Source organism: Enhydra lutris, unplaced genomic scaffold (genome assembly GCF_002288905.1).
Source record: "Enhydra lutris kenyoni isolate GAN:26980312 unplaced genomic scaffold, ASM228890v2 scaffoldscaffold1, whole genome shotgun sequence".
NCBI classification, from domain to species: domain Eukaryota; kingdom Metazoa; phylum Chordata; class Mammalia; order Carnivora; family Mustelidae; genus Enhydra; species Enhydra lutris.
The window spans coordinates 41,370,934-41,379,548 of NW_019154085.1; the positions used below are offsets into that span (position 1 = coordinate 41,370,934).

The 8,615-nt window shown below is 47.7% G+C and overlaps 1 pseudogene across 1 annotated transcript; it reads left to right on the forward strand.

Annotated features, from left to right (window-relative positions):
- The first annotated feature begins 3,909 nt into the window (after positions 1–3,909).
- Positions 3,910–4,891, forward strand: LOC111139909 (annotated as a pseudogene). Its single transcript, XR_002640122.1, has one exon. The product of XR_002640122.1 is annotated as a UDP-glucuronosyltransferase 1-6 pseudogene (transcript).
- The last annotated feature ends 3,724 nt before the right edge of the window (positions 4,892–8,615 follow it).

The window sequence follows — 8,615 nt, forward strand, 5'->3', positions numbered from 1 at the left end:
CTTAATTTGCAAGACATGTCTTTGGTGATGTTTTGCAAAGTGGGATTGGTTCCTTTCCTTCATCTCCTATCTCCAGTGTGTAAGTTTGGGTCTGCTAGGAATGAGAATGGGGCCCCCAGCCAAGTCATGTGCTTTCCCCAGCCTTCTTGTTGAACAACAAGATCAGAGCCAGGCTCTCCTAGGAAGGGCCCAGGCCAAGGTCCTCAGCAGAATGGGGGTCTGGAGTGAAGCAGCTGAGGTCTATAGCCTCTCTTGTTTCTCCTCCCCCCACACACTCGCTTAAGCCTTTCTGCCTCCCGATGTACTGCTCTTAGAAAGGATCGTCTTAGCTCTTGCCTGCACTGGAGGGGTGGACCTGCACTGTGCTCACTCTGTAAACATCTTGGGGTCTTACTGCTGTCTAGATGGACCCAAACTAGGATGTTACCCCCCTCCAGGCTCTGATGATTGTAAATGGAAAATCCTGCTGGCGTCCCTCCCTGGAGGAGGTTGCAATGAATTTGCATCTTGGCTGCATTCCTGGGACCAGCCCTGTGCTTGGGATGGTGATTCCGTGCCATTCCGTGCCATTCCTCTGGCTTCTTCTCCTTTCCGAGGTCTCAGCATGCCTCATGAGCCCACAGGCATGGATTATGACAAGACCTTGTGTGAGAGTTCGGTTGTGCCTGAGTAGCTGTGGGTGAGTCTGTTCTAGTCATGCCAGAAACTACCTTTCATTTAGCCTGGTTTCAACCCTCATCCTCTTGGACCTCCCTTGGTCATGTGGTAGGTATACACGGGAGGATAATCGTGACCCTCTCACTCTGAGTCTCAGTTGAGAAACCCAACAATCAGGAGATGGGTCATGCCCCAGGCAGACGGGGGGCGAGTGGGGATACAGGGCTGGAAGTGGGCTCAATGCCGTCCAACTCCTGCTCCAGGGCCCTTACCACTTGCTGGCTACACTCAGACTTTTCAAGTCTCAGTTTCCTAAAAGGCAAGTGACCCATCACATGCTCATAATGCCATTTACCAGTTTATTCTAAAAAAAAAAGAGCACACCGTTCTTTAAATTTCATATATGAATTCTCACAACTTGGAAAGAGACAAGAAAATGAAATGCAGGTTGGGGGGGTGCCTGGGCAGCTCAGTCGGTTAAGTGTTCGACTCTCGGTTTCAGCTCAGGTCTTGATCTCAGGTGGTGCGTTCAAGCCCCATGATGGGCTCCATGAAGAAAAAGGAAATGTAGGAATAAAACAGACAAACCAAAGTGTCGTTCTTTAATCAGCAAACATTAATGGAGAGCTTACTGTATGCTCGGCATTCTTCTAGATATTGGGCATAAAGCAGAGAACAAAACAAATATTGTTCCTGCCCTCAGGGTTTCCCCATTCTAGTCAGGGGGAGACACATAAATGAGCAATAGGTTGGGTAGTGATGAATGAAACAGAGAAATATAAGGAGTTTGAAGGCTTCCCAGTGATGGGCTGGGTTATTTAATAATGAGCTCACCAGAGAAGTCTCTTGGACACGACACTGACCGAAGCGGGCAGGAAGGGAGGGAGCGAGCCATGTGGACATGGGGAGGGGGGAAGAGGTGACATCTTGGCTTGTATCAGTATCTAGGCCAATGGCTTATAAAAATTCAAATATGTACTATTTAGGCCTTTCCAGAAAAAAAAAAAATTGCCATCCTCTGATCTAGAACAGTGATTCTCAAAGTACAGAAACTGAGGGATCCCTGAGACCCTTCCCGGGAGTCCCTGAGGTCAAATGATTTCATAATAATGTTAAGACGTTACTTGCTTTTTCCACTTCATCTTCTCAGCATGGTACCGTGGAGTTTTCCATAGGCTCCGCGACATGTGGTATTGCCTAGGCTGAGTGCAGAGGCGGGTGGCAGAGTCCCACCATTGTCTACCAAGTCAGACAAACGTTCGTATCACAGGGACTTGCTTGCAGAACGTGTAAAACAACGTCGTGCTCAATTTTTTGCTTGTTTGGGGAAATAGAGTATTTTTTTCATAAAAGTTGTCAGTCATGCTAGCTTCTCTTGGGCTTATTCTTGGTATCATAAATGAGTGAGGGAGTCTCTTTTATACACGCCAGTTTTAGTTTCTAAAATGGTTTATCTGGATAGACATGACCCACATAAACAAAAGTTTGGGGGGGTTGTCTCCCATTGTTACTAAGAGTGTAAAGGAATCCTGAGATGGAAAGGTTTGAGAATGGCGGATCTAGAGGGGGCCAGTTCTGTATTCCCTTCTGAGGTGCAGAAGTTCCCCAAAACTGCCCCTTCTTAAAGTGGCAAGCCTCAGTTTTCTCAGACCTGGACTTTGGGGTTTGAATTGTGTGAGATGATAGATGAGCGCTATTGGCTAACTTGTGTCCCCGGAAAGATGTGTTGAAGTCCTAATACCCAGTACCTCAGAATGGGACCCTTTTTGGAAATATGTTAGTTAAGAAGAGATCATTGGTGGTGGGCGCTAATCCAGGATGACTGGTGTCCTAATGAAAAGGGGAGATTCGGACACAGACATACACAGGGAGAAGGGCGAACAGGAAGGTAGAGATGAAGTGACGCCTGCATCTGCCTAGTACTGCCAAAGATTGCCAGCAATCCACCTAGCTCACCAGGAGCTAGGAGAGAGGAACACGTTCTGTCTCGAAGCCTCCAGAAGGACTCAAGCCCACTGATGCTTTGGTCTCAGACTTCTGGACTCCAGAACTATGGGAATACATTTCTGTTGTTTGGGCCAGCCACTGTGTGATACTTTGTTGCAGAGACCCTTGGACGCTAAGACCCTGGGAAACTGTCTTGCAAGCCATAAAGTGTTCTGCAGACATCAGGGGTCCCGATGCTAGCGCTTTTTTTTCTGTTTCGACTGCTGGCTGGTCAGTTGTTGCCGTCAAATGTCTTGTCACCTGATGCCTTCCCATTGTTTTATACGTCTACATTTTCTTCCCTTTTAATCTTCCCACCTCCTCTTCTGTCTCCTTTAATTCCTCCTGTACTCTGGGGTTGACAGAAGGCAAAGCTGGATCTTTCCCTTGCTGAGACGTTTTAGGTGTTACTTTCTGACCACTGGGGTGCTCCTTAGCTCATATCACATAGGACCCAGCTGCCTGATGACAACCAGAGGGAGCCCCTCTGTGGGATCTGTCCTGGGCACCCACAGATTATAGATTGACTTACTAATTTTCACGGCTCTTCCCCCCAACCCCAGGAGGTGGTACAGATGCCACTCCCTTTTGAGAGACGGGGAATTCAGGCACAGAACAGTGGGGCTGCACAGCTTGGAAGAGGTAGGTTGACTCCAGAATTTTTGCTTTTAACCACAGTCAAAGTGGGAATTCTGGTTTTAGAGCATGTATCTTAAGGATTAGATTCTGTCTTCTGATAGAACAGGAAACTCGCAATAATAGTGGTTTACCCCAAAGAACCCAAGGGGTGGGGAGGGGCCTAGATCAGACTCCTCTGTGTCCCTTCAGCTTCCAGCAGCCCACTTTTAAATCCAGTGATGGCTGTGGTCACAAGGTCACCAGGAGGTGGAATGGGCAGCTCCACTGTGTTGTTTCAAATCTTGAATCTGGCATCTGTTGACCCTTCCTTTCTGAACAACATTGAGGATAGCGGAGAAGCACTAAGAGCTGTTTGTCTAGGAACATCATCACCACGCGGGGGAATCCAGAAAGCTCGGGACAGAGGACCACCACCAGCCTCCAGGAGCCTCCCAAGCTGTCCTCCAAGCATGACTAAGCTCGGGAAGGAGAGGCAGATTGGAGAGAAAGAGAAAAATAAACCCAGAAGCTCAGGTGAAAGCCGATAAGAAACCTCATTGGGTCAAGTTTGCTGTGTGCATAAAAATAGTTAAATATTAATTTACGTTCTTTTAAAACGGGGCAAAATTCAGAGCAAGGAGGGGTAGGTAGGGGTTGTAAAGAGCACTGGTTCTTTCAGGGAAAAAGAGCCAGGGACCCCTGAGGTTTAGAGAACGTGAACTGTTTATTCTTGTCGCTACCTGTCCTCTCCTCCAGATGACCTGCCTCCTCCAGTTGTTTCAGAAAGTTTTCTTCTTAGTGCTCTGGGGGGAGGTTGTAGGTGACAGGCTGCTGGTGGTCCCTCAGGATGGAAGCCACTGGCTCAGTATGAAGGACATAGTTGAGCTCCTCAGTGAGAACGGGCATGACATTGTGGTGCTGGTGCCAGAAGTCAATTTGCTTTTGAAGGAGTCCAAGCACTACACAAGAAAAATCTATCCAGTGCCATTCGACCAGGAGGAGCTGGAGAATCGGTACCGCTCTTTTGGAAACAATCACTTTGCTGAGAGATGGCTCCTGAACGCTGCTCAGATGGAATACAGGAATAGCATGATCGTTATTGACATGTATTTCACCAACTGCCAGAGCCTCCTGGAGAACTCGGCCACCCTGAGTGTCCTCAGGGAGAGCAAGTTCGATGCCCTTTTCACAGACCCAGCCCTACCCTGCGGGGTGATCCTGGCTGAGTACCTGGGCCTGCCCTCCGTGTACCTCTTCAGGGGCTTCCCATGCTCCCTGGAGCATACCATGAGCAGGAGCCCAAACCCTGTGTCCCACGTTCCCAGATGCTACACTCAGTTCTCAGACCAGATGACGTTCCCCCAAACGGGTGGCCAACTACCTCGCTAATTACTTGGAGACTTATCTGTTCCACTGTCTGTACTTGAAGTACGAAGACCTCGCCTCCAATATCCTCAAGAGGGATGTGCACCTACCCACCTTGTATCAGAAGGGCTCCATCTGGCTCTTAAGATATGACTTTGTGTTTGAATATCCCAGACCGGTCATGCCTAACATGGTTTTCGTTGGAGGGACCAATTGCAAGAAGACGGGGGTCCTGTCTCAGATGGGTGGTTTTCTTTCTTTTTGATTGCTCTGTGTCTTTATGGGCAGATGCTGTTCTTACACACTCAACCTTCCCTCACTCATTTGGCTCTTAAGCATCTGTCAGCTGGGAGGGCTTCCTGAGGAAGGGGCTGCCAGGCTCTGAGTAGAGGGGTATGGATGGAGTCTGATGCTGAGGTTCTGAATGATGCTGAGGCTTTAGATGAGGTAAACAATAGGAGGGATCCTTAGCTAGGTCATCTGGGGACAGTCACAGAACATAGAATAAGCCTTGGAAATTTTCAGTCTAAATCCTGCACCCACCTGTTGAGGAAACAGGGGAAGGCCTGACCAAGCGGATGCATTGCTGAGAGGACAATCTATGTGGAAATCCATGCTTTTTTTTTTTTTTTCTGGGACCCCAAAGCAGAGATCACCAAATAGCAGCCAGTTGACCAAATCTGCCCTGAGGCTCATTTTTTATGTGGCGCAGAGCTAAGAATGGTTTTTATATGTTGATCTTATTTTTAAAATTTTTATTTTATTTGAGAGAGAGGGAGAGAGAGAGAGAGAGGGAGAGAGCAGGTGTTGGGGTGGGGAGTGGGAAGTGGCAGAGGGAGATGGAGAAACAGGCTCCCTGGTGAGCGGGGAACCCAACGTGGGGCTTGATATCAGGAATCTGGGAATATGACCTGAGCCAAAGACAGACACTTAACCAACTGAGACACCCAGGTGCTCAGTTTTTATGTTTTTATTTTATTTTATTTTTAAGATTTTATTTATTTGACAGACAGAGATCACAAGTAGGCAGAGAGGCAGGCAGAGAGAGAGGAGGAAGCAGGCTCCCCACTGAGCAGAGAGCCTGATGCGGGGCTCGATCCCAGGACCCTGGGACCATGACCTGAGCCGAAGGCAGAGGCTTTAACCCACTGAGCCACCCAGGTGCCCCTATGTTTTTAAAAGGATGTTAAAAACAGCAACCACAAAGAATACATGGCAGAGATGTATGTGGCCCGCTAAGCCTACGTATTTACTACCTGACCCTTGGCAGAAAAAGTACTTTGACCTTTGACCTAAGGCAAATGTTCTTAGAAGGCTTCCTGACATATGGGGAGAGAGCCCAGAGCCACTTTGGAAGGTTAAAAACTTACGAGTTCTTTGTTTTTGTTTTAATATTTATACCTTTGAAAGGCTTCAGATCACTTTTTTCCCAGCAGAATCCTCTTTCTCAAAGCATTTTTCATCCGAAAGAAAGCCTCAGATAGGTCCCAGAGACTCTCATCCCTCTTCTTTCACATATGACAATTTCTTGGTTGGTACGCCGGACAGTTGGCCATACCTCTGAGAATGGGCAGGATCAGGGCCCATGAGCATAATCGGACTGGTTCCAGGAAGCATGCAGCATGGAATGCAAATCCCACATGCCCGGAAAATTTAACCAAGTAATTAATAAGCAAAAGTGTCATAAGAAACATTTGGCATTAAGAAGGAAAAAAAACACATTTTGGTACCTTTCATCCCCACCCTCTTATTTTTGCAAAAAGAATTTGATTTAGTCATATTGCAAAACAGACGGTGGTAAATGTGGGTTTTTTGGAGCACTGTGAACTTACATTGGCATCTCAGCTGTAACCCAAATGTCCACCATAGAGAAACTTCTGCATCACACAATATGTAATTATCAATTTGTATTTCAAATCAGAGTTTTTTTGTTAGATGATCAAACCATTTCAACACTCAGGAGAAAAATGTGTCCTTGGCAGTGATGGCAATGTTCTGGAATCCTACAGAGGTGGTCGTTGCAAACGTGATGAAGGTACTCAATGCCTCTGAACTGGTCCCTTTAAAATTGTTAATTGTGTTATGTGACTTCACCTAAAAATATTACTTAAAAAAGAAGATACATCATAAATCAGGAAAACTAAAGACCCGATTCATAGCTGGAAACAAACCATATAACAACAACAAAAAACCCCACAAATACTCCTCAGTAGGCAAATAACTTGATCATTCAACACACAGCCACCATACAAGGGGCCACTGAAAGTTTGGAAACATATGTGGCTTCAGAAATAATCCAAGAAACTCAAATTAATAAATAAGGAAATTCAATTTTGCTCATCAAATCAGCAAGCGTGTTTTATAGGTAACTGTTGGCCTACCTACAAAACAAATATAATTAAGTTTCTTATTATGCTTTGGCTAATGTGCAGAGCCTTTTGAAAACCAGAGCTTGGTGAACACTCCTTGCAGTAATGCTCTGATTCACACTCTGGCCTGATAACTGGGTGCTAGTAGGCTTGCGTGTCTAACAAAGGATGAGATCACTCTGCAACACCCACCGTAGCGTGACTGACTATAGCTCTTCCTGCCTCCTTGACCCTGGGCGGGACGCAACCACCTCAGAAGCCTTCCTCGTTGGTTTCGCTCAAGATGCTCCCAGAGAAGCTGCTCAGGCACCTGGCCACTGGGAGACTCCAGATGTCCTGAAGCCGCTTATCCCTGTCCCCACTGAGGGCCTCCTCTCCAACCCCGTGCGCCTTGTCACCTGGCCCCTCTGCCTTTCCCTCTGCCCACAGGGGCTTTTCCCTCTGCCCACAGGGGCTTCAGTCCAGGCCAGATGCTGGCACACTGTCTCCACTGTCCCTGATTTTTAGTTGAGACTCATCTGTCCCATGGCTAATCTCTTTTCCTTAGGTTTCCAATATCTCCATTTTTAAGAGTTTTATTTATTTGAGCGATCTCCACACCCATCGAGGAGCTTGAACTCACAACCCTGAGATCAAGAGTCAGATACTCTACCAACTGAGCCATTTTAGAAGAGAGTTTGGCATTACATTTCAGAATTAGAAGGGTCTTTGAAGCATTTTTCTTAGAATAAAGGAATTCAGAGATAAATTCTAGTCTCTTCCAGTTGCAAAGCAGAGAACTGCTCAGAGGTTCAGGGACAGGTTTTTACTCTCCCTTTTAGGGGCCATACGGACATGGGGAGCTCAGGCTTCCGGACCTGCACATCCTCTCTGCCTAGCCTGCTGTGGGAGGGAATGCACCAGAGCCCAGCCCTAGCTTGAGCCTGGGTGGGAAAGGACCAGCTTTCCCTCCCCTGCTGGCTTCAGGGATCCCTCCTTTGTCCCCATTACATTAGAAGAGTAAGAACTATAAGACCTGGATTCAAGTCCAGCTGTGTGGTCAGGGTGGGTGGTTTATCTCTAGTGTTCATTCCTCCATCTGTGAAATGGGAACACTCTAGAGGTCAGGGCTGGGGGCAGGGAAGATAGAGTTCATGGGAGAACTTTGAAGACTGTAAATGCAATACATGCAGGACAGGCTGCTTTAGGCTGGAGTGACAGGATGGAGGCCCCTCAGACAGGAAACAGTCCAGTTCTCCCAACACGAGCAAACCCATTTCCAGGCAAGCCAAGTGAGCTGCTTTAGGCCACCATCTGCAGCAAGGGGCAGAGGCAGGGTAAGAACCCACCCCCTTGTCACTCTCCCACCTGGAGACCCCACGTTTGCCTGGTACTCTTTCTCCAGCTATACAAGACCTGGAGGGTAGCAGCCCCATGAAGGGAAGAAAGGAGGCGAAAGGATGACTCAGCAGATCGGAGGCATTTCCTCCTGGCCTCCTGGCCTTGGGCTTGGGTCTTCTCATCTCAGAATGGGGCTGACAGCATGTGCCTCACTCCTCACAGGGCTGTTTGAGGGTCACATGGGCAGTGTGTGAAGGGGCTTGGAAGACTATCAGGGGAAGCCATGGCCCCGTCCCTCTC